The sequence below is a fragment of the Schistocerca americana genome, chromosome X (genome assembly GCF_021461395.2).
Source record: "Schistocerca americana isolate TAMUIC-IGC-003095 chromosome X, iqSchAmer2.1, whole genome shotgun sequence".
Taxonomy (NCBI): domain Eukaryota; kingdom Metazoa; phylum Arthropoda; class Insecta; order Orthoptera; family Acrididae; genus Schistocerca; species Schistocerca americana.
In genome coordinates this window covers 872,900,852-872,927,550 of record NC_060130.1, presented here as the reverse complement: position 1 = coordinate 872,927,550, position 26,699 = coordinate 872,900,852, and positions in this window count along the sequence as shown.

The following is a 26,699-nucleotide window of genomic DNA, read 5'->3' as shown; positions in this document are numbered from 1 at the left end:
TTATGTTTCCTACTCATTTGCATTAATTTACATTTTTCTACATTTATACGAGGGTTGGAACTTTAATAATAGCAACTATTTATTTACAGCTCGTACAAAGTTTTACTGACCTTCAAAGTAGCCACCAGCAATACGTATAACCCGTTGCCAGCGATGTGGAAGTCGTAGGGTACTCTTAGCAGTGCCAGTTGTGTTGATAGTTCGAGCGGCGCGGTCTATTGGCCGACGAATTTGTAGCTGTCTTGAAGTGAATGCCATGAAGTGTTTTCTTCAGTTTTAGAAATCGAGTTGAACTGACGGGGGCTTAAGTCGGGGAGTGCAGTTCAAAATGGTTCAAACCTGCGACCGTAGCGGTCGCGCGGTTCCAGACTCTAGCGCCTAGAACCGCTAGGCCACCTCGGCCGGCGGGAGCGCTGTAGTGGTGTAGCACTTACCACCCATCAATCAAATAAATCAGTAACAGCTTGCACTGTACGTGCTTGAGCATTGTCCTGCAAAATGACGGTCAGGTCCTGCAGAAAGTGTCATCACTTCTGTTTCTATGCTGTTCATTTTTGGAACACAGCCTACGACCAGCTTAGAGACAGAAGTGATGACACTCTCTGCAGGACCTGACCATCATTTTGCAGGACAACGCTCAAGCACGTACAGTGCAAGCTGTCACCGACTTGTTTGACTGATTGGGCTACTAAATGCTATACCACCTACTGCACTACTCTGACTTAAGAAATCATGCTTTCAACACGCACACCTTGGTGTCTGGCTGGTCCGGAAACTTACATGGGGGGACCACATCGAATACGTTGCCAACCGAGCGCACGCGAGGCTCAAACAGCTCTACCCAATGCTCAACAAGGAAAGCACACTGAATAGGAGGGGGTCGAGGTCCATATACATGACACTGATTGGACCTCTGATGACGTACGCAGCTCCCGTCTGGGGATATGCAGCTCCTACACGACTGCGCCGCCTGCAGATCATACAGAACAAGGTGCTACGAATCATTAGCAACACTCCACGCTACACACGCACCGTGGATCTTCACCATGAATACCGCCTTGATACCCTCAAGGAAGTATTCAAAAAACACGCCACACGACTATACAGGAACTCGACACACTCGAACAATCCTTTCATCCTCACTCTGGGAAACTACGATCACAACCACAGGTGGAAGCACAAGCGACCAAAGACACTGCTAGCTAGGGCATAGCCACCTATGGTAAACTAACATACGCAAACAGCGACAAACGTCGGCAAACCCGTGCATATCAGCAACACTGACTGGCAACTACCAGCTGCTATTAGAGCCGACCAACAGGCCACAGCAGGGACACCGACGAGCTCGCCCACAGACGCACAAACAATCTGCCAACATTCCCTCACACTGTGCCTCCGGTATATGACCTATCGGACACAAGATCGATAACAAACCTAACTGTTGCAGGTTGCTGACGCTGAACGAGGACTCTGTACCAGCACCCAGCGCCAGCCGCCGAGCAGCACAAACGCACAACGTCAAGATATCGACATGCATGATACCCACTACTAACAAAGCCTATCCTTGCACAACCTATCGCAGGCAGCAAGACAACCGCTACTGCTCTTACCACCCGACCTAACTTTCGCAGAGGTTTTTTTCCCTTGGCTCTTGCCTTGGCACTTTTTTTCCTCTGCCCTTCAAACCGCTACCCTTCGTCAGATTTCGACCAATCTATCTCCAGATGAGCGCGTATTAATGGTTAATCCTAACCAGACGTACGCAAACATCGCAGTTCCCACATCCTGCGACACCTCACTTTAGTGAATACCAACCCTTATGCAGGCCATCATGCCATCATGCCGGTGATGGCCATCATGCTGGTGTGGGCGTGGAGGGGCTCCACCTCTTATTAAAAAAAAAAAAAAAAAAAAAAAAAAAAAAAAAAAAAAAAAAAAAAAAAAAAACGATTTCTAAACTGAAGGAAACTCTTCGGGGCATTCGCTTCAGAACTGCTACAAAGTCGTCAGGCAATCAGGCAACGGCTTATACACTATGCTGGTGACTACTTTGAAGGTCAGTGAAACTTTGAAACTATTTTGTACGAGCTGTAAATAAATAGTTCCCACTATTAAAATTCCAACCCTCGTAGCTAGCTGCTATTTATCACGACAACTACAAATTTTGTCTACGTCATCTTGTTATCTCCTAGAGTCACTCAACTTCGACACCTTACCGTACACCACAGCATCATCAGCAAACAATCGAAGACTTCTGCCGACCCTGTCCTCCAGATCATTTACGTATACAGAGAACAACAGCGGTCCTACCACACCTCCCTGGGCCACTCGTGTTGCTGCTCTTGCCTCTGGTGAACACTCGTCATCGAGGATAACGTGCTGGGTTCTGTTACTTAAGAAGTCTTCGAGCCACTCACATATCTGGGAAACTATTCCGTACGCTGTGCTTTCGTTAACAGTCCGCAGTGTGGCACTGTGACAAATGCTTTAGGGAACTGTAGGAGTATGGAATCAACCTGTAGCCCTTCATCCAGAATTCACAGAGTATCATGTGAGAAAAGGGCAAGACGACTTTCGCGACCGACCCTTTCTAAAAAAATGGTTCAAATGGCTCTGAGCACTATGGGACTCAACTGCTGAGGTCATTAGTCCCCTAGAACTTAGAACTAGTTAAACCGAAGGACATCACAAACATCCATGCCCGTGGCAGGATTCGAACCTGCGATCGTAGCGGTCTTGCGGCTCCAGACTGCAGCGCCTTTAACCGCACGGCCACTTCGGCCGGCGACCCTTTCTAAAACCGTGCTGAATTGTGAACACAACCTATTCGGTTTCAAGTAAATTTGGTATATTTGAACTGAGAATATGTTGGAGGATTCTTCAGCAAACCGACGTTAAGGATACGCTCCGCATTTTTTTTTCCCCCTTCTTATATATACGAGTCACCTGCGCCTTTTTCCAGTCGATTGGGACTTCGTGTTGGTCGGGAGATTCTCGATAAATGCAAGTTAAGTAAGAGGTCAGTGCTTTATAATGCTCTTTTAAAACCGAATTGGCGACTTGTTTGCTTTCAACTTTTCACATGTTTCTCTACAACAGCGCTGGTTGTTACTATGTCTGTGAGATGGTCGAACGACGGTATGTTTGTACAGTTCTCCAGCACGAACGATTCCTTAAATGCAGAATTTAAAACGTCGGTTTTACTTTTGCTATCTTCTACTGCCATACCATACGGGATTCGGGAGGACGACAGTTCAATCCAGCGTCCGGCCATCCTGATTTAGGTTTTCCCTCATTTCCCTAAATCACTCCAGGCTAATGCCTGGATGGTTCCTCTGAAAGGGCACGGCCGACTTCCTTCTCCATCCTTCCTTAATCCGATGAGACCGATGACCTCGCTGTTTGGTCTCCTCCACCAAAAAACCCAACCCCATACCATACTGGTCAACGAGCGATCGGATGTAAGCCTTAGACACCCTTAGCGATTTTACACTATGTGACCAAAAGTAACCGGACACCTAGCTGAAAATGACTTACAAGTTCGTGGTACCCTCCATCGGCAGTGCTGGAATTCAATATGGTGTTGGCCCACCCTTAGCCTTGATGACAGCTTCCACTCTCGCAGGCATATGTTCAATCTGGTGCTAGACGGTTTCTTGGGGAATGGCAGCTCATTCTACACGGAGTGCTGCACTGAGGAGAGGTATCGATGTCGGTCGGTGAAGCCTGGCACGACGTCGGCGTTCCAAGACATCCCAAACGTGTTCTATAGGATTCACGTCTGGACTCTGTGCAGGGCAGTCCATTACATGGATGTTATTGTCATGTAACCACTCCGCCACAGGCCGTGGATTATGATCAGGTGGCTCGATCGTGTTGAAAGATGCAGTCGCCATCCCCGAACTGCTCTTCAACAGTTGGAAGCAAGAAGGTGCTTAAACCATCAATTTAGGCCTGTGCTGTGATAGTGCCACGCAAAACAACAAGGGTTGCAAGCCCCCTCCATGAAAAACACGACCTCATCGGAGCACCACCGCCTCCGAATTTTACTGTTGGCACAACACATGCTAGCAGAAAAATGGCTCTGAACACTATGAGACTTAACATCTGAGGTCATCAGTTCCCAAGAACTTAGAACTACTTAAACCTAATTAACCTAAGGACATCACACACATCCATGCCCGAGGCAGGATTCGAACCTGCGACCGTAGTGGTCGCGCGGTTCCAGACTGAAGCGTCTAGAACCACTCGGCCACACTGGCCGGCACACATGCTAGCAGATGGCGATCACCAGGCATTCGCCATACGCAGTACTGTTAACTGTAAGTTAATTTTAAAAAAATAAAATTACCTTTAAGACCTAAATTTTTCTGGCACATTTTTTAGACTACATCCCCCTCTAGATAATAAGGTAACAGGTGTCGTTAACACAGCTAAAAAAATTTAAAAAATGCAAGGAAAAACAAGGAAAAATTAAGATTTAATCTCCTATTGACAACGAAGTAATCAGAGTCGCTCAGTTTCTAAGTTTTCTATTCTCTAAATCATTTAAGGGGAATATGCAGATGGTGCCTTGCACATGGCCCTTTTCCTCCTTTTCCGCTCCGCCTCTGCTCACCTCGGTATCGATGTGAAGTTACTCTCTACCTTTTCTCACTTCATAATAAAATCGTTGTAAAGCATTTAACTCTATGCATTGCTGAGTGACTGAATCAGCTTTGGCTGTCATGACCACTGTACTGAAAAAACGTTAGCCGCACTTATACGAACAAACAGGGAGCACAGGATGAAGTGAATGAAAAACTTTACCATGTGGGGATTTGATATTTGACCTATATTGGGAAGGCTGGCATTTCAGATCGCCGTCTGACCATCCCGCTTTCGGTTTTTCAAGTTTTCTCCAAATAACTTGAAGCAAATGCTGAGACGCTTCCTTTGAAAAGGACACTGCCGATTTACTCATTCATTTTTCCAGGACCTGAACATGAGTTCCGTACGTAATAAACTCGTCGTCGACTACACGTTAAACCGTGACATGCAGTGACATGTGTCCTATCAAACTAAAATTTCTTTTGCTCAAGTCATGTCAAAAATTTCTTCTCTGCTCGATTCAGTTCAACTTCTCCTTATTGTTGTCCAATCTACCGACCAAGTTCAACTACGAAAATTGGATACTGGAAGAGGTCGACCAGAAAACGACTTACGATAGTTTCTGTAACATAATGCTCTGTACTACGGGGTAGTACACCCATACCATGGTTAGAATTCCGTCGACAAACTTTTCATGATAGCACGTTCCGCCTAGTCTGCGAAGTCACTCGGGGCGAATTCCTGAATGATTTGATAATGAATACGGTGGCCGGCTGCTTCCGTGATCTCGTCAGCTGCGGGCGCAAGTTTTCCGCCATCCACGCGCCGTTAAACTCCAAAACCACCGGTCAGCACATCCGCCTGCCCGCCGGACAAATTGACGGGTTTCTGCAGCAGTACATGCATACGACGCTCGCGGCGCTCCACAGCTCTTCCATACCGCGTTTCGCCACGGAGGCACTTCGCCACAAGGGATAATCATCGCTATCAAATCAAAAAGTGCTCTTTACACTATAAGAAATCCATTTCTCGAATTCCGTGACAGACCTGATGAATCTCAATAAACGCGTTTAGGTATAACGGTTCAAGCTGCTTTCGTATCATGCATTCTAGATCTCTGGCGATCTCGTCACCGTTGGTAAAATCCATTTCTCGTCATCTCGCAACTAAAATCCGTATTTTTGACGAAATTGTGAATACATTTTATTACTAAATAGAATATTAAATTGTGAGGTCTGTTATTACTTTTTAGCATCCGTGTCAAGAGGACCATTTTAGTGGACAGGGTGGAGGCAATAACGCTCGAATTGAGCACACTGGACAAAAAATTAGTGGCTTCAGAATACATAACGCTATCGTCATGTAACATCAACAAGTTTCATATCAGCGCACACTCCGCTGCAGAGTGAAAATCTCGATCTGGAAACATCCCTGAGGCTGTGGCTAAGCCATGTCTCCGCAATATCCTATCTTTCAGGAGTGCTAGTCCTGCGAGGTTCGCAGGAGAGCTTCTGTAAAGTGTGGAAGGTAGGAGACGAGGTACTGGCGGAAGGAAAGTTGTGAGGTCAGAGCGTGAGTCGTGCTTGGGTAGCTCAGTTGGTAGAGCACTTGCCCGCGAAAGGCAAAGGTCTCGAGTTGGAGTCTCAGTCCGGCACACAGTTTTAATCTGCCAGGAAGTTTCGTGTCATGTAACATCGCCTTTAGCCTTGATAGTGGTCCACAAGTTGATGTAGTTATGCCACACGGAGCTGAAGCCGGTCATTCATGATTAGATTCAATGACACTACAAAACTGGAAGAATTTTGAGTGCTAAGTTTCACTTGTTGTTCCAGATAGTCCCACTCATTTTCTATGGGAATGAGATTTGATGAGGCAGTGTGCCATTCGAGGTGTGACAGAGTGTCTGAGAGTTCGTCACACCGGGGACATATGTTTGCAGCCCTGTGAAGACAGCTGACGTCATATTTCAATGCGAGAGTTTCCACAGCATACTTATATTGAAGATACAGAAGAAAGAGGAACGCGTGGTCACCAAAGTAGAATAACTATGCCCACTGCAGCACACTTTGACCGACTTTTAACCTTTATGCCAGCACACGTGCAGCTATGGTCTGTATGCATGACGTCAAGTATAAGTTGTCTAGTCATGTGACGAGATGCTGTTTCAGCTGTAAGCTGATGCACAGTCTCGTCAGCAAAAATTCTGCCTTGTCAGTAAATTTCATCTCACATACAGCATTAGAAGTACATAAGCACGCAGGCACACACAAACACACACACACACACACACACACACACACATTGTACTATCCCAACCTCAGCATAGTATTTTACTACTCATTAAAACGAAACAGCCCATCATAGCCCAGTATTTTAGCGGCTATTAAAATCAGACAAGCAATCAGTATGTAACCGCCACATTAAAAAGTCTCCAAACGAACTTAATTTTGTACCATGTTCAAAAGTATATGATTATTTATCAAAAATTCATAAAGATATTGACAATGAAATATTTTCACACTTGTATTATTTATCAAAAACGTGGAAGCTTCACATGTATTTTATGTAAATAGACGCCATATTAAAGAGTATTCGAATATCTATCAAAAATATGTAAAGATATTGGCAGTGCTGGTGCAACGTGGCACCAGTAATGTTAATACCAAGTCTCACCTAATGCATAATACATGACTGTTAACTCATAAATTGATTAACAGTCACTGTTTTTAACAAGAACCAGCATGAACAAACTAACAGTAACGTTTGTGCTACTAATTGATGGTCTACATCCCACTGTGATAGTTACTAGTCGGGTACCATACTTAAAAGGCAAAATAAGGCATTAAATTTAGAAAAATATCTATTTATTCGAGTCATATATATTAATTAGTGTTTGGATCGAATAACAGTATGTACAACATCCCCTCTCTCCCTTTGTGTTATCTTCTTTGCAGACGCAACAGCTACTATGACCATTCGCCTGTGCCCGCTGTGCCAAGAAATGTAAGCTGAGAGCCGCGTCAACACGCAGTAGAAGAAATACCGCGTCTTTTACAGCTCTTCATCAGTCTAATACTCAAGGCGTGCCAGAGGTTAGTAAGGGAGCAATATGGCGCAACAGTCTACAGGGTACCTATAAAGTCCACAAAACATCTCAAAAAATCTACAAAGCTAAATAACCATAACAATGTGACAAATGATACAGTATGCGAAAGAAGAACTCTCAAAGTTCTTTTGGACAATGTTTTTAAATGCTCTGTGTGTCCGCCATTTGCCACACGATACATATCTAATCGGCAGTCCGGTTCTGCCCATACTCGACAAAGCATGTGAGGAGTGATAGTAAGAGCAGCTTCTACGATGCAGCGTTGTAAAGTCTTCCATGTTCAGTGGTAGTGATACAACATAAATACTATTCTTGACGTAACCTCACAAAAAAAAAAAAAAAAATTACAGGCCGTCAACTCTGACAACCGTGCTGACCATTAGAATAGTGCTAGGTTATTGGCTGCAACACGGCCTATCCAGCGACGCGGCGACGTCTTATTCGAGTAATCTCGTACACAATTGTGGAAATGTGGAGGGTCGCCGTCTTGCTGGAACATGAAATCCCTCTATCAGTTTCAAATTGTTACATGGATATTTTTCAGCAACAACGGTCGTTGGCGCCATTATAGGTAGTATATATAAAACATGAGACCATTTTTCCTCTTTAATTGGAAGGACTAGATGTGATGCATTTAATTCTATTGGGAAATATATCACCATGTTTGCTGTTTTCTGGTTGTAATCCACTTTCCTCAGTAATAGGACTTACAGGAAGTTGAAGTACATGCTTCTTGAATTGTCTCTTCAAACACACTACTGACTCTTTTGCCCTACAGCAACATATATAAAAGTGTGATCTAGATTCCAATATACCACATATAAGGTAGAATTTTGGCAGTGAATAAGGAGAAGAAGAAGAACAAGAGGAGGAAATGTGGATCTCTCCTTAAGGGTGTTATTAACAAGTGACTTGTAGCACTTCATTGCCTAGCAACTCATCGTGTGGTCCAGGAAGAAAGCTGGTGAAATGGCTAAAAAACGTGATGTTGGAGTCAATTCATTAGATGAAGCATGCAAAGAGTATGAGATTACTTACACAGTACAACCAGACAGTTTGTCAGACAGACATCAAGCAGACCAGATGGTGGCTGAAAAATTGTGGCGAAGAGTGAAAGTAAAAGACGCTAAGGTGAGTTAAAAAATTAGCTTCTTTAGTAGTGAATGGTGCAATGAAAGCTTAAGTTAAAATGGGGATGAGTATGAAAAAGAATAGGGAAATCACAGAGAATGAAATGAACAAAGTAATTTAAAAAGTTCAAAGTAGAATTAAGTGTATGGAGTCATAGTAGTTGCGAAAGTTGAACGTAAAACTGCTTCACAAGTTCCTCCAAAAACAAAATCTCTCTGTAAAGAATGTATAAAACCCACCCCCAAAACAAGGAGTACTTCTCGTTCCAATATTTGCTGCTTTGTCAGCGTTTGGAACATTATCTGTAGGTGCAGCAGACATTGCTAAAGCTGTTAACAATGCAAAAAATGCTTGCAGAAATCGAGCTGAGATACAAAGATATGATCATGCAGTTAACAATAGCGCTTGATGAAAGGAAAGGGCTGTTTTGAGGACCATAAAAGAAAATTGTATCTGACAAAAAATTTTCTGCTTAAGCAATATTAGGCAACCATATCGGCAGCATATTGGCGAGGCATTCGTCTGCATGAACGACAATTTGTGCACATCTTGTGAATGACTTCCTTCATGATAACGACATCGCTCGACTAGAGTGGCCAGAATGTTCTCCACATATGAACCCTATCGAATATGCCTGAGATAGATTGGAAAGGGCTGTTTATGGATGACGTGACCCACCAACCACTGTGGGGGGATCTGCGCCGAATCGCCGTTGAGGAGTGGAACAATCTGACCAACAGTGCCTTGATGAACTTGTGGATAGTATGCCACGGTGAATACAGGCATGCATCAATGCAAAAGGACGTGCTAACGGGTATTAGGGCTACCGGTGTGTACACCATTGTGGACCACCACCTCTGAACGTCTCGCTGTATGGTGGTACAACATGCAATGTGTGGTTTTGATCAGCAATAAAAAGGGCTGAAATGATGTTTATGTTGACATCTATTCTAATTTTCTGTACACGTTCCGGAACTCTAGGAACCGAGGTTATGCAAAACTTTTTTTTGATGTGTGTATGTTGGTGGCAGTAGAATCGTTCAGCAGTCAGCTTCAAATGCCGTTTCTCTAAATTTTCTCAGCAGTGTTCCTCGTAAAGAACGTCGCCTATTCTCCAGGGACTCCAGTTTGAGTTCCCGAAGCGTCTCCGTAATGCTTGCGTGTTGTACGAACCTACCACTAACAAATCCAGCAGCCCGCGTCTGAATTGTTTCAATTACTTCCTTTAATCCGACATGGTGCGGACCCCAAAGACTCAAGTAGTACTCAGGAATAGACTGCGCTGATGCCCTAGATGCGGTCTCCCTTACAGATGAACCCTCACTTTCCCAAAATTCTCCCACCAATTTGAAGTCGACCATTCGCTTTCACTAGCACAATCCTCACCTCACACGCCGTTGCGTAGCATGTCGCTTTGTAACGTTACGGCCAGATATTTAAACTACACGACTGTTTCAAGTAGAAACTATTAGTATTGTATTCGAACATTACGGGTATGTTTTTCCTACTCATCTGCAGTAACTTACATTTTTCAACAGTTAGAGGTAGCTGCCATACGTTACACCAACAAGAAATTTTGTCTAAGTCATCTTGTATCCTCCTACAGTCATGCATCATCAGCAAACAACCGCAGATTGCTGCCCACCCTGTCCTCCAGATCATTTATGTATATAGAAAATAGCGGTCCTATCACATTTCCCTGGGGCATTGCTGACGATACGCTTGTTTCTGATGAACACTCACCGTCGAGGACAATGTTCTGGATTCTATTATTTAAGAAGTCCTCGAACCATACACATATTGGGAAACCTATACAACGGTTTTCGGTGAAACTGAACGATAGTATAGAACCGTTATATATAACAGGAAAATACATTGGTTAAGAAAAGGGGCATGACTGGAACGATTTTTCGATTTAAAAGTGTCTATTGTTGAATTTATGAACGAAAAAGGAAAGCGGAAACGAAAATTAGAGCATCCGGAATGGACTGCAGGTCTCGCACCTTGACAGAATTTGACTGCACACTGCCCACAAACGACATTACACGGTGAGAGATAACTTCTTTCTGATTTGATGAGGATGGATTCAGAAGGAAAATCGCATTGTGAAACGGACAAATTCTGAAAAAAAGCGCTGTCTATTTCCCTTAGCTCATTCGCGTTAAACAAAACGTGAGGTCTGAAAAATTCATTGTGGGGTTGAAAGAATTACAAGGATAGTTTTCTAAATATTTAGAGGGCTTTGCCAATCGCCAATCGTATGTCTGTTTTCGAGCTGTTTTAAAGACCGTTTGCCGTTTCAGTTGAAAGCTCCACTGTGTCTGTCCAGATGGAACTGACTGATCTCCAGTGTAATTCCCATTTAAAAGACAAATTCTTTTACGTTAAAAGTGTCCAGCCGGTGTATGTTGTTTTCCTCACGAAGAGTTTCCATGTCTCTGCAATTAGGTTGCAGCCATGATAAAGCATTTCAATCAACAAATACGTGTGACATGCTTTTTTAGATTTTGAAACTAAATAAATCACGATTACATGGCAATCTGGGTGCGAAAATCTTTGAAACTGTCTACGTCTCTTCATATGCCTATTGTTTTTATCAAACAAAAATTATTCTTCAGTGCACCAAAAACAATTAAAAAATTCTGAAAATTTGTTTTGTTTGTGATCTATGTTGTCGAGAAATGTGAACTATAAAGCCAAGTCGTAAGCACTGTGACTGCATTATCTCTCAAATGTGGCGCATTTGCAGTTTTCTTTCTCCCCCCAGCTCACCCTTTGATCGTGTGCCGTGGCGGTGCGGGAAGTGTGCAGAGAGCTGTGGCCTTCGAGCCAGTGAACCACTCGCATGCCAAATTCTTGGCCGATGCTGACCTAGTGGGATGTGGGAAAGTGCATAAAAACCACGTTCAGCTGACTGTATACCCCTCCCAGTCCTGGAAGTGGGCGTTCAACATGCAGGGCTCTGTATGTGGATTTCAGTAATATAATAGAAGAAGTGACAGAATATAAAATTAGGACTAGGTATTTACGTATAAACCCGCCCGGGGTAGCCGAGAGCGCTAACGGGCTGCTTCCTGGACTCAGGTAGGCGCGCCGGCCCCGGATCGAATCCGCCCGGCGGATTAACGACGAGAGCCGATGTGCCAGCGGCCTGGATGTGGATTTTAGGCGGTTTTGCACATCCCACTAGATGAATACTGGGCTGGTACCCATGTTCCGCCTCAGTTACACGGCTCGCAGACATTTGAACACATTCGCACTATTCCATGGACTACGCTCGACGCAGACAGTTGGAGTACACTAATTTCATCCCGGGGGGTACGGGGAGGTGGCAGGGAGGGCATCCGGCCACCCCTTAACCATTAACATGCCAAATCCGATTAACGACGGCTGACACTGCGGGACAAGGCTCAAGCGATAGAATTTACGTATAAATTTATTTAGTTCTTTTTGTTTCTGATTCTTTAACGGTAAAATCACCTTAAGTACTGTTTACACTCATAAAACTTTGATTATTAAGCAAACAAATGAACTGAGCAGAAAAATATGGACAGCAGAATAAATCCGAGAAAACTTCCATTTTATTTTATGTATCATACATACCTGTAGGTGATTAATAGTTCTCAGAAGAACGCGAATTTTCGAAAAGACAGTGCTGGGACATAAAAGGGTGGCAGCCATTTTGGGTAAGGTCATTCATAAGTGAGAACTGGAGCAGTAAGGCTATATGTCTGCGCGGCGATTGGGTTGAGTTTCTATGGTTGTCAGAAATTTTATAAGCACGAGTCGTGGACTTGTGATATTCGCACGTATCAGCGGCCAGTACTTAGAAAATCTATGATCATATGGTCATATTGGCATAGGAAGTTTTCGGCGAGTTAACGAGGTAGCTGACTTAGAACAATTCTCATGAGCTGAAAAGATCTCAACTCTGAAACATTTTCACGAATTTGTGAGCGTTTTGGACTTGTGAATTTTACTGGTTAGCCAGTGTGGAATTCTTAATTTCAACACACGCGACTAAACGAAGAACAAACTTCCTATAGTTTACCGGAACTACTCGTTAGTTAAAGTGATATTCTACCCTTGTCTTTTAATTTAAAACCTTTATTGCTGTCACTACGCTGGATCTACTTAAAAAGGAATCAATAAACTGTGATTTATTAAATTCAGAGCTATAGTGAGTTGTGAATAATTTTATATTTCACTGCATAGAAAACTCCTGCCTACATATCTTTCTAAATAATTGAATTATTGTGTGACTTATCATCATAGTACTGCGAATAAAGTGGCGGGTTGCCCCTAAATAATTAAAACCAGCCACGCATTCTGAAACCAACGAACAGTTTAAACCGGTACAGTCATTTAATTTATTGTTATTTCCACAATTTGTTTAAATAAACTGTTAAGTCGAACGATGTAAGTACAGATGAAGTAGATGTGGATGCAGATGTATAAAATGGCGGTGCCATCTTTGTTCCACAACAAAGGAAGTTCCTTCCTGACTAGACTGTTCCACTAACTAGACGGGGATTAGGAACGTGTGTTACAGATTAGAAGTGTCCTGAAGCAGTTATACCCTTAACGTGGTTTCAAAAACTATAAACTTTGGTTATAAAATGTAAAGCAAAGGGGGAAAGAAAAGATTATGGGGAACGTGTACCACAAGGATTGAGATTGCTGGTAAGTCCACCTGCTATCTTTTATGCTTAGCTACACACGTAGGTCAGAAAACGCAAAGCACGTCAGCATAGTGCTTTTCGCATATTAGTTCTCGTAAAATAGGTCTATAATGACTAAAAAACAGCCCTAAGTCCTTATATGTGGTAGCAATATTCTGCTCTATCCATTGATAGGATAATACAGCGATTTACGCCTTGACTTTGATTCCAGGGATTTTATTCATGAGTCAAATCCGTTCCCACCGCAGTGCAGCTGAAACACAGTGTTGCAATACCTGGGCGTTGGATATGATGCTGGCCGAACGGTTCTAGGCGCTTCAGTCCGAATCCGCGCTGCTGCTACGGTCGCAGGTTCGAATCCTGCCTCGGGCAGGGATGTGTCTGATGTCCTTAGGTTAGTTAGGTTTAAGCAGTTCTAAGTCTAGAGGACTGATGACGTCAGATGATAGGTCCCATAGTGCTTAGAGCCATTTGAACCATCATTAGATATGGTGCGCTGTCGGGTTGGGGAAACCATTCTGCAAAGCAAACGGCAGCAGTTAAGGAGGGAAGCCACCATAAGCATCATCTTCTACTGAAGATAATGTCAATCGTTACTTCTATCGATGACTGTGTTGTTAGGGGTGGAACGCAAGCAGTCATCTGGGAACACATACTTTCTGAATTGTAGACAAAGATTTTTCCATGATATGTAATTATTTTGCTGCAACAACGTTTGCAATGGGGTTTATAGAGCATTTTTGTGACACTCTAGTTGAAACTAAACAGGTTAATGCCGGTCACACTTTTGATCTCGTATATTCCCTCTTCGACGTTCGTTAATCCAGCTGTCAGACTAATCTACAACTCTGAAAAAGAGTGTGACTAGAGCCTTTAAGTGATTTTGTTCGTGAATAAATTATAGTTCCCTTCTATTATTCCAATTAATCTCAGTCTAACATCTGTCTTCCCCCTAACTAACCCCATGTGGTGGGTCAAATCACTTCCAATGCCTACACCTAGACATTGATTCCAGTGATAAATTAGTGATAATACGGTCAATAAATATTGAATATTTTAGGCTATATATGTGCATTACATGTTATTTAGTTATGCTGAGTGTCAGCTGGCAGTCTTTGCATAAGGTGTTACCATCTAGAAATCTTCCTAAATTTCGTTGCAATCTGCTTACAAGGAGAGCTGCTTCTATGCAGTTGGGTCATCTGCTAGCAGACCAATAGAGCTACCGACAGCACCCGTCAGTCCTTTTTTGCACACCGTTAATAATAACAACGCTTCCACAGTTCTCTGAGGTACGCCCGATTCTACTTTTACCGCTTTGGACAACGTCTCACTGAGAACTAGGTATTGAGCTCTAATTACTATTAATTTTTGAGTCGAATAATTGATCTATTTGACAAACCCGTGTTTTCTTTACTAAGAGCTAGTACGGAACTGCGCGGAAGGATTTCTGGCTCAATATACATGGAAACAACTCCATCTCAGATATCTGCAACTTTCTACGCCTTGTATGAAAAAGAGAGAGCTAAGTTTCAATCTGTAGCAACGGATTCTTACAGAAGAGTTGCTCGGCCTGCAAAAATGCGGTTGCTCTCGGCTCAAGTGCTAGCTTTCGTTACCACAGCAGCACATCACAGGAGGCTGTTTCATTTTGTGAGATGACACAGCTTCTCATAAGTAGCGACTTATTTCAAAATTCCTCTTTGTTCCTTACATTAAACTTGTTAATTTCTTACGTGTTTAGGTATTTATCAGGCACAGTTCCTCGCTGATTGTCTATCTGGAGCATATTTCCGCCGTCTTTAGTGTGGATGGGAAGTGTGACTGCTGTGTTCAGATGCGAGCTGAGGATCTTACCATTCGCTCACAACAACAGCCTATGTTGGCTTCGGTAAACAGCTTGAGACTGCTGCCCCTTGGGTTCATAGTGTGGACACGGACATGGAGATCCGAAGGACTTCCAGCACGTCCAACATGTCTCCCTATCGGTCCGGTAATGTGGCCGTTGTGTGTAATGGCTGAACTGCGGTTGACCTCTCACCTGTGGTAAAGCGGAAGGTCGTTCCAAGATGTGTCAGACAGCGAAAGACTTTCTGAGGGGCCGATCGGAGGACCTCCCCAGTTCGTCTGACTAACAGGTTTCGGATGCTATCTGTGGCTGACAAAGACCCTGAGCCAGATGCACTCGCCCGCCCCGTTCCAGAGGAAGGCATTCGAGACTAATGGTAACTGGGCGCTGCAACGTTAGGTGCGTAATGGGGCCCCTGAAGGATTTGGCTGCAAAGGACCGGAAAGAATCCAGTGTGGACACTGTGTGCATACTGGAGGAGTCCAGATGTGGAAAGGGTGCTTCCGGATGCCATGAAGAACACAGGATGCAACCAACTGTAAATGGTGGCTCATGTCGGTACTATTGGTGTGTGTCGCTCTAGATCGTAAGAGATCCCCTCTGGTTTTTAGCAGCTAGTTGAAGTGGTAAAGACTACCAGTCTGTCTTGCGAGATGAAGACGGAACTTATCATCTGTAGCATCGTCGACAGAACTGAGTGTGAAGTGAGCGTAGGGTCTGAATCAGAGGCCCAGTCGATTCGGCGCCCTTATTAGTTGCTGATTCCTCGACTTGCACCATCGGGGGGTAGGTTTCCGGGTTCCTCTTAATAGGTCAGGGGTCCACTACACACAGAAAGCGGCTACACGGGTAGCGAGGGCACGTGGCGGGTACTGGGCAGTTTTCTTTTTTTAGGTTGGACGGTCTCGGGAAACTATAGAAATGGTTCAAATGGCTCTGAGCACTATGGGACTTAACTGCTGAGGTCATCAGTCCCCTAGAACTTAGAACTACTTAAACCTAACTAACCTAAGGACAAAACACATATCCATGCCCGAGGCAGGATTCGAACCTGCGACCGAAGCGGTCGCGCGGTTCCAGACTGTAGCGCCTAGAACCGCTCGGCCATTACGGCCGGCAACTATAGAAATCCAGAATGAGATTTTCACTCTGCAGCGGAGTGTGCGCTGATATGCAACTTCCTGGCAGATTGAAACTGTGTGCCAGACCGAGGCAAAGATCCCGAGTTCGAGTCTCGGTCGGGCACACAGTTTTAATCTGCCAGGAAGTTTCAACTATAGAAATGGCGTCGCTCTTAAAGGATGCAAGGCAAACACAAGAAAGTAGACCTAGCAACTATCGCTATTGTAGTTGTAAAATGTCGTGGCTGTGTAGGGAAAGAACCGGAGCTAGAAACGCTAATAGAAAGCACTGAGCGTCAAATCGTTGTAGGTACAGAAAGCTGGCTGCAGTCGGATATAAGATCTGCTGAAATTTTTATCAAGGATCTAACCATGTTCATAAAGGATTGATGAAAATACTGTTGGTTGTCGAATGTTTTTTTGTTACCAGAAGTAGTTCACCCTGTACTGAAATAAAAGTAAATAGTTCTTGTGAGTTGCCGGTATTAAATCACGAACAGGTTTCTTTTACCGACCACCGGCTAATACGATACAGTTGCTGACCAGTTCCAAGAAAATTTCACCCTTATTTCAAATATGTATCCCAGTCATACAATTACAGTTAGTGGTGATCTCAATCTTCCCTCTAAATATGTGAAAATACATGTTTAAAGTCGGCGGTAAGCATAAAATATCATCCGAAATTGTAATGAATGCTTTCTTAAATTATTGTTTTGAACGATTAGTTCAGGAGCTCATTCAAAGTGTAAATGGTTGCAAGAACTTACTTAACCTCTTAGCAACAAATAATCCTGAACAAATAGGGAGCATCGTGATGTATGCAGGGATTTGTGGTCATAAGGGTATTGTAGCGAGACTGAATGCCGTAACATTTTAACCAACTGAAAATAAACGCAAATTAGGTCTACTTAAAAAAAGAAAAACAGATAAGAATTTGCTTGACACCATTCAAAGTGACAGTCTCCACTTCTTCCAATTGATTATGTAAGTGCAGAAAAGATGTGGTTTGAATTCAAAGAAACAGTATCGACAGCAATTGAAAGATATATACCACATAAATTAATAAGAGATGGTACTGGTCCCCCAACAGACTAGAATACCGTTGCAGAAGCAACGAAAAAAGCATAAAAAATTTGAAAGAAAGCAAAATCCTCAAGATTGGTGAAGTTTTACAAGAGCTCGAAATTTAGCGCAACTTCAATGTGAGACGCTTTTAACAGTTTCCTGAAGGAAACTCTGCCTCGAAATATGCAGAAAACCCAAAGACATTGCCGGCCGGAGTGGCCGAGCGGTTCTAGGCGCTTCAGTTCGGAACCGCGTTGCTGCTACGGTCGCAGGTTCGAATCCTGCCTCGGGCATGGGTGTGTGTGATGTCCTTAGGTTAGTTAGGTTTAAGTAGTTCTAAGTTCTAGGAGACTAAAGACCTCAGAAGTTAAGGCCCATAGTGCTCAGAGCCATTTGAACCATTTTCGAACCCAAAGACATTCTGGTCTACGTCAAGTAAACCAGTGGCAAGAGGTAATAAATACGTTCACTGATCTATTACCATGGTGATGTCACTAGTAACAATGTCACTAAAGTAGAGTTGCTGAACACGGTTTCCTGAAATTCCATCACCAAAAATGACGAAGAAAATACTCCGGAATTCGAATCTAGAACACGTGCCAACAACAGTAACGCAGAAGTAGATACCTTGGTGTAGCGAAGCATCTTAACTCACTTAAAAAAGACAAGGCCTCCGGTAGAGATTACATATCAGTCAGTTTCCTTTCAGAGCGTGCTGATACGATAGCTCCATACATAGCAACCATATACAACCGCTCGCTCGTCGAAAGATTCGTACCTAACGACTGAAAGTGGCACAAGTCACAACAGTACCCACGAAAGAAAATAGAAATAATCTGCTGAATGACAGACTCACGTCACTAACGTTGATTTGCAGAAGGATTTTGGAACATATACTGTGTTCGAACATTATGAAGTACCTCAAAGAAACCGATTTATTGACAAATAGTCTACATGGAATCAGAAAATATCCTTCTTGTGAAACACAACTAGCTCTTTATTCTGAAAAAGTAATGAGTGCTATCGACAGGGGATGTCAAATTAATTCCATAGTTTTAGATTTTCAGAAGGATTTTGACTCCCGTTCCTCACATGCGACTTCTATTCAAATTGCGTGCCTATGGATTACCGTCTCAGTTGGATTCGTGATTTCCTGTCAGAAAGTTTACGGTTTACAGTAATTAACGGGAATCCACCGATAAAACAGAAGCAATATCTGGCGTTTCCCAAGGAAGTGTTACAGGTCCTCTGCTGTTCCTGACCTTCATACACGACAAAAGATACAATCTGAGCAGCCGTCTTAGACTGTTTGCAGATGGTGCTGTCAATCATCTCGTAAAGTCATCAGATGATAAAAAAAAGTGCAAAATGATTTAGATAATATATCTGTATAGTGCAAAAAGTGGCAGTTAGGGATAACTGTTACGAATAGCTTAAACGGGAACGACCACATACACAGTGTTGAAGGGAAAGCAAACCAAAGCCTGCGGTTTATTGGCTGAACACTTATAAAGTGCAACACGTCAGCTAAAGGGACTGCTTATACATGTTTGTCCGCCCTCTTCTGGAGCATTTCCGTGCATCAGAGATGACTGAGGGGGGACATCAAAAAAGTTCACAGAACGGCAGCTCGTTTTGTATTGTCGCGAAATAGGAGACAGAGTGCCACGGATAGGATAAGCGAATTGGGGTGGCAATCATTGAAACAAAGACGTATTTCGTTGCGGTAGGAGCTTCTCATGTTATTTCAATCACTAACTTTCTCCTCCGATTGGGCAAATATTTTGTTGGCACCCAACTACATAGGGAGAAACGATCATAATAATGAATAATGAAATAAGGGAAATCAGAACTCGCACGGAAAGATTAAGTACTCGCTTTTAGCGCGCACCGTTCGATAGTAGAAAGGTAAAGAAACAGCTTGAAGATGGTTCGTTGGACCCTCTGCCAGGTCCTCAATTGTGAATTTCAGAATAATCATATAGATGTAGATTTAGTTGAATATACCATTATATGTTTGTATCGAACTCACGTCACTGATTTAGCTCAGTAGTCGTGAATATTTTTTCCTCCGAGAATAACTAACAACATAAGGTTTCCAATTTAGCAGATAAAATATTTAATCACTCACAATTATATATGCAAGATAAACTGAGACTTCGGCTTAATGTTGAAGATAGAAAATCCATAAACCTCAGAACACATTGAGGTACGTAGGCATCAATCACAGAACTGACAACCAGGGTAAGACACAGCAGACATGAGGCTGTGGATTGGCCGACCAGATTGGGCTGGTCCAGCTGTGGTTTGCTACAACAGAAGAATTCAGGAGAGTGTAGGGCGCACGGTGGAGAATCTCTTGCCTATCAAAAGATAAAAGAGGGGACATCTGCGGGAGGTCTTCTGATATTGTTAGATGCATCCTTACTCACCCAGCCTCGTTCTTTACAATTCCCTGTTTCACCGTTGTGAAGAATTTCTATGTTAATGATAACTGTAGTCATAAAAGAAAGGATAATAACTTAAGAGTGGCGGGCATTATAAAATAATAAAATTTTATGTTAATGATTAGCTTGTGGTAGGGGCTCGACCCTGCTGGAAGCTCCCAGGACTAACCTCGGGACACTAAGAGGCCAGACTAGTACAAAGGAATAAAGCTGTAACGTAGCATCCACTTTCTCTGTTTTGTAAGAAAACTGATGAAGTGGAATAGTCTAGTGTATTTGTACAATCAGATTTAACTCTGTAGACAGTGGGTTAGTTATGTATCACTAAATGTAAAAACGAAATAAAATGTCCTCGAACCGTTCTTGACAAAGTGGAGCGAAATGTGACTTGTTCCGAACATATGGAACGTTCCATTGCTCCAGAGATCTAAACAAATTTCTGTGTGAGAGGGAAAAGTTCTGCCGCATAATCGATATAGAATCTAACATGTACTACATGAGGTTCAGTGGCCTTCTCTGTAGTGGACAATATTAGATACTTTCCGAATCTACAGTCTCTTTCCCCATGCCCGTCACATTTACGCCAGTGCGAAGACCGCAACGTCTTATTCAGTAAAGCAACACCGAAAGACTCAGATTAGTGTTATGTCAGTCATTTTTCCTCAATCCTTTCGTCGTTGGAACAGGCGCATGCAGGACACGTATGTAAAGTTGTGGACTGAGCTTCCTGGAGGAACAACATGTTGGTTTTAGTAACAAGAACGATGCATGATGAACAGGAGGAATGTAATCTAAGAGGGACAGAATGTGAACGACTTTCTTCTTTTCAATATGACTGAGTCCGTCTTATTTTAATCGAAGAGTAAGAACTGGGTTTCGCCTCCCACTTATGCTGAAACTTACTTTGGTCCAGATTTCATGACATAACCTCTCGCTGATAAATAAAGATGATGGCTATTCAGGAGTCACCTTCCTTCCACATTCATACATTCCTTAGGTCAATAGCCAGATGCATTCTGAACATCAGAGTAACAAATTTCCCTGATTGTTTTGAACGTTTGTCTCACATCACTATCACCTACTTTCACAATAAATTTAAGAGAACAGTGTCAGTTATCCCCTTCAGCCTTTTTGTCTACAGTTTTTCCAGAACGAGATAGATGTTCTTCACTTGTGTTTCACCTCTTCTATTTCAACTTCCGTTGTGAGCTGCATCTAAACGGCTTCCGAGAAGTTCCTATCATTTGTTCTTCTGTCCCTTCATGGCAGATATCTGAGACAATGACATACTGCTCGATATTAAGCCTATTTCGAAATTGTTCACATATTACTTGAATAGCAACAAAGAGTTTTACTTGTATGAATATAAAAGAAGAAATATGTATATACACACCATCAAGCCTTCCGCTGCAGCCATTCAGCAATAATCTCATATTTCATGCACTTCAGGAACATAACGATATGTACATGCATTTACCATTATATTCTTAAAAGTGACCAAGTACAACATTTTTGAAAATTTACATACCTCTGTGTCATCTGAGTCACTGGGAATGTACTCAGGATCCTGGTCGGAGATATCAGTATCACTAAGAACATCTACATTTTCTTGTAACTCGTTAAATGTGGCTATAATCTCGGAAACGTACACGGGTCCCTCTTAGCGCCAGCCATTTTGCCTGTCGCTTACCATTACGTTCCCGCAGCAGGCACCAATGGCGTTTACCATGAAGCATCGGCCTGAGTTCTGTTTAGTGAAATTACAATGAAAGGAACACCCTTAGCTGCATACAGGCGTTGACATACGTCAACGGGGACAGATGAAAATGTGTGCCCCGACCGGGACTCGAACCCAGGATCTCCTGCTTACATGGCAGACGCTCTATCCATCGGAGCCACCGAGGACACAGAGGATAGAGCGACTGCAGGGATTTATCTCTGGCACGCCTCCCACGAAACCCACATTCTCAACGTATTGTCCCGCACTACATTCGTAGTGCCCCCGCCCATTATACTCATTACTCGCGGCGCGTTGCCGATTCCCGTAAGAGTTCGGTCACTGTTTGTGCATTCGTACAGAAGAAGAAGATGGTCAAGTGGTCGGTGAGCCTTAACTATATATATACTAAGATCGATATATACTAAGATCGATCCAACGTGGTGGATTAACCACCGTGGCTGCTGCACTAGGTCGCCAGACTGTGGTTTTTAGGCGGTTTCCCACTCTCGTTTAGGCAAATGCTCGGCTGGCCCCGATTTTCCGCCTCAGAAAAAATGATACACAAACAGTTAAAATACGATCACAGAGAGCCGGTACACATGACTTCCGTCCCTTAGGTAACAGATGAATGCGGCGACAGAAAGGTTGTCCAGCCACAAACTTTTTTTTTTTTTAAAAAAAAAAAAAAAAAAAAAAGGCCCAAATCTTGAGTACAGCGGACCCCATACTGGAAGGCACTAATGCTAAGAAGAAGAAAAATTTGTTGATCTTATAAATTTTTTTTCAAAACACTAGCCATTCCATTTAGTTGATCTTCTACAGCCTTTCTTGTGTGACAGAATTAAAATGTCAAAATTACAAATCATCAGCAGTAATTAAATTTTTATTTCTTTTCACCGTACTTTAATTCATTTCTCCAAATCTCAACTTAATCTCCTTTAGACTACTGCTTTCTCTATGTACAGACCGAATAATGTGGGTGAAAACCTGTCTCAGTCCCATCCCGTTCTCCACTACTATCTCACTTTAATCTCATAACAGTTACCGAGACCAAAAATGCCAAGACTGCAACTGTAATAGCGAATATAAATTACGCGATCACAAAAATAACACAACTTTGTTCTTAACATGTAGTCACATCTGTAATTCAAAAATGGTTCAAATGGCTCTGAGCACTATGGGACTCAACTGCTGAGGTTATTAGTCCCCTAGAACTTAGAACTAGTTAAACCTAACTAACCTAAGGACATCACAAACATCCATGCCCGAGGCAGGATTCGAACCTGCGACCGTAGCGGTCTTGCGGTTCCAGACTGCAGCGCCTTTAACCGCACGGCCACTTCGGCCGGCACATCTGTAATTACACATGGACGAGTATCTTGGATTATCACATCCATGCATGCACATTTTTCATATGCCACAGAACCTTACGTTGACCAAATAAGAGATAGAGCACAATTTTCTAGGTGTAAAAGATTACTCATCCTTAGTGATCATAAATGCACGGTCGTCTCTATGGCACGCAGACAGAAGGATGATAGGGGCAAATCGTAGTTGACACAATAAATGAATGCAGCCTTTTTGTTCTAAACAAAGCAGGACAAACACCATCATACTGCAACAATGCACGAGATCCAGCAATATTGACATCTCACCAGCAAATGCGAAGTCCATAATAAACGTCAACAGTTGGGAAGTACTATAAAATGCCACACCTGTGACCACAACGCCATACTCTTCCATACTAACACATACACAAACACAAACACACAAACTTCGTGTCAACAGAAACAACGACTTCTAAACAAGGCTGAAGCAAAAATTAAGGGACGTGGTTGAAGAATTTTCCCTCCATACAGTCAGTGGTTGCATAGACTATAAATCTCACATTCTGACGGACCAGCTTCAAAAAGCACAACAATTAGCTATCCCAAAGACTGACGGTGCACTGAAACGGAAGCTTCCCTGGTCCACTGAGTTAACAAAATTAAGGAAAGACACTAGAGACAAAAGGAAACGTTACGAAAAAGCAAAAACAGCACAAGAGAGGGAGGTAAGATTGGACTATACCGTGATGCAAAGGAAAAATATAAAAACAAATTATACAAGACCAGACAGCATCACTGGAACAATTCTGCCAAATTCAGCTACAAAACAGTACATGAGGGGACCCATTTAAACTTCTAACAGATAAGGTAAGGACGCCGGCAGCACTGTCAATTCTTAGGCGCACAGACGGCATTACTGCAACGGGCTGGAGATGTTCAGCAGAGTACCTGCTGAACCTGCTTCTCCGTGATGACGATAAGGCGAATGACCACCAACATCACACAGAATTACGAAGCCAAATGGAGGACACCAACACAAATGGCACTGTTACTGTCCCATTTGCCCAAGAAGAGGTAGCGTTAGCAAGAAAACAATTAAACTGCATGAAGACTCACGCTCCAAATGGCATACACTCACAAACAGTAAAAAATACTGTCGCACACGTTATCACCTTTCTAACAGAGTTACTGAATGAAGCATTGCTGCAAGGTAGCGTCCCTGCCATGTGGAACACAGCGAACGTAGTAATCATCAAAGAATCAGAGGATCAGCACCAACAGACCCAAAGACTTAAGGGCCCATCTGCCTCTTGAAAACTTTGGCTAAGGTGCAGGAGAGGCTCTGGTGCAATCGAGTAGTCACACAGGACGCTCTTCAGCCTTAGTCCACATCAGTACAGTTTTAGACAAAAAAAGCTCAATAGGTGATGTAGTTAAACGCGTGCTGGAACTAATACGGGGCACACTAGAAGAATACGCAGTAGCAATAACAATATATATAGCAGGCGCCTTTGACAATCTCTGGTGGCCTGCCTTGTTCGTAAGGCTACGAGAGATGCAGACACCAACAGCCTTATACAATAGCTTACTCGACTACTGCAAAGGGTGGTGCAATGGCAAGGAGGAACACGAAAGGTTATCAAGAAAATAATAAAAACACACCCACACTGCTGAATCTGTGGGCCAGTTTTCTGGGATGTTGCCATAGAACCGCTCCTAAACAATCCGGACGAAGATGATTGGGTGAATGGTATAGTAGACTATGCTGACGACTTACTAGTAGTAATAACTCCACTCTTGAGAATGTAACTCGAAAGTAAGGTTACACAAGGCCTTACAAAAATACGTGACTGATGCACCCATAACAAGCTCACAATTACGGCAAAAAAGACAGTATCTTTACTGATCAAAGGTACCTTGCCCGAGAAACCCCGCCATTAGGCTGAACAACAATAGCATACTAAGGAAAATAACAAGATATCTAGGGATACACCTTGATGAACGACTGACATTCAACGAGCACATAAGACTGAAAAAGGGGCAAGACTAATGCATTCGTCCACGCTAATCTCAATTGACTACAGAATAGCATTGCAAACACCGAGAATCTACCATACAGCCCTCTTTGAATATATAATGTGTTTGGTAGCGAGTGCCTGGGCACACCAACTGTCGCTCACGACCCAAAAAACCTTTGTGTGCCTTGGACAGAGAGGTGTATTGCTCTGAATGTCAGGGTCATTTGGCACCACGTCCGTGGAGGCTGTATGCGTTGTACTTGCAACATACCCGATTGATATAACATTTAGGCACAAACCAGCAACATACTGTCTCAAAACGGGAGGACTGGATAAGGTATATGAGGTAATAGGGGAGCATATAATAGAAAAACGCTGATTAGATCTTTGGAAGGTTGAGACATGGCAAAAAGAATGGGAAACATTTAACAAGAGCCATCATGTTTTCTCCTGGTTGCCGAACATCCGCGAACTGTTGAGGCTCAGACACGTTGACCCAAGTCGCTGTATGGTACACTTCCTGGCGGGCCATGGTTCTTACCCTGCACACCTACACCACTTAGACCCTAGCCAAAGCGATATGTGTGAATGTGGGCAACACGGATCCACCGGACACTAAAATGTGACTGACACATGTAAGGCCGACGTCAAAAATCGAAGACATAGGGAAAGCTTTAAGAGATCTTTAGCAAGCTTAACCGCATCACTGACGAGGGCGCTACACAAGACTTATAAGTAGTAAGAACCACATACAATAACACGACCCGAAACACACCCTACACTATAACGTGATGCATAAGACAACAGATATACAAACACTGATAAGGAAACAGACAACATATAGACACAGATGGTGGCATGATGACTCCAATATCGTCAGATACATATACGACATATACAGACATGGGATTTAAAAATAAGTTAGTAATAGAAATAGAACAATGAATTTTCCAGTTTGTACATATGCAGTATAATAAGACGTAAATGCACAAACACAAGCGCACAAAACAGATACGAAGCGAGCTTTGGGGAGACTAGGCTCGAGGTCATACATATAGTAAGTAGTAACTATAGTAGAATAGAACATGCTAACTCAGGTGAGAAAGTTTCGAAATGTTTACCGAAGCCCTCCCATCTGAAATATCTAGGTAAAGGAACCTCCTATGCTATCTTAATCTTTCCTTTCGTGTATTACAGTATTTTCTTCTTAAGAATATAGTAAAATTGATTTTTCCCCATTTGTAATTTATGCATCTTGTGTTTTTTGTTTTCTTTTTCTTTTTTAATTACGGTAACAATTTAATTATATAAAAAAACAAGAAAAGTACTTTATGCATCTTGTGTTTTTTGTTTTCTTTTTTTTAACTAGCAATTTAATTACATGAAAAACAAGAAAAGTGCTAAAATTCTGAGAACTGTCTTGTTTGTAGTAACAAATGACCCACTGTAGTTACCAAGGTAGTGGTTCACTCTGTTATGTTAATAAACAAATAAATAGTCTCCTTTTAATGTCCTTCGTACTCTTGTAACTGCAGTCTACATCTTCATCTACATAAATACTCCGCAAGCCACCGTATGACACTTGGTGGAGTGTACCACTACTAGTCATTTCCCTTCCTGCTCCACTCGCAAACAGAGCGAG